Below are 480 nucleotides of genomic sequence, written 5' to 3'. Positions count from 1 at the left end.
TTAATGAGGTGGAACGTTGCTCATTCACTTAAGTTTTGAATGTTCTGTATACACTATTCTTATCTGTGTTTAATTGATGTATTATTGTTGTTATTGGTGTCAGTATCATTATTGTTTTTTTATGATTTTCTATTATCATTACTATCATTATCATTATCGTTGTTATCATCATTTTCACTATTATCGTTATTACATTATTATTATCCTTATTATCATTATTGTTATTATCATTATTAGTTGTATTTCTATTGTCATCATCATTACATTATCATCATTATTTTCATTATCATTACTATTATCATTGTTTTTTATGATTATTCCTATCATTATCACTACCAGTATTATTATTCCTATTATCATCATCACTACTAATGTCATCCCTATCATCATCACTATCATTATCATCATAAAGATAGCGAAACAAAAAGTGAAAGAAAACTTATTATCGAAAGAAACACCGTCTTTAAGATACTTCTATCC

The sequence above is a fragment of the Penaeus japonicus genome, unplaced genomic scaffold (genome assembly GCF_977035675.1).
Source record: "Penaeus japonicus unplaced genomic scaffold, GWHDUDI00000001_assembly GWHDUDI00000006, whole genome shotgun sequence".
NCBI lineage: Eukaryota > Metazoa > Arthropoda > Malacostraca > Decapoda > Penaeidae > Penaeus > Penaeus japonicus.
Note: the sequence above shows the minus strand (reverse complement) of the source record.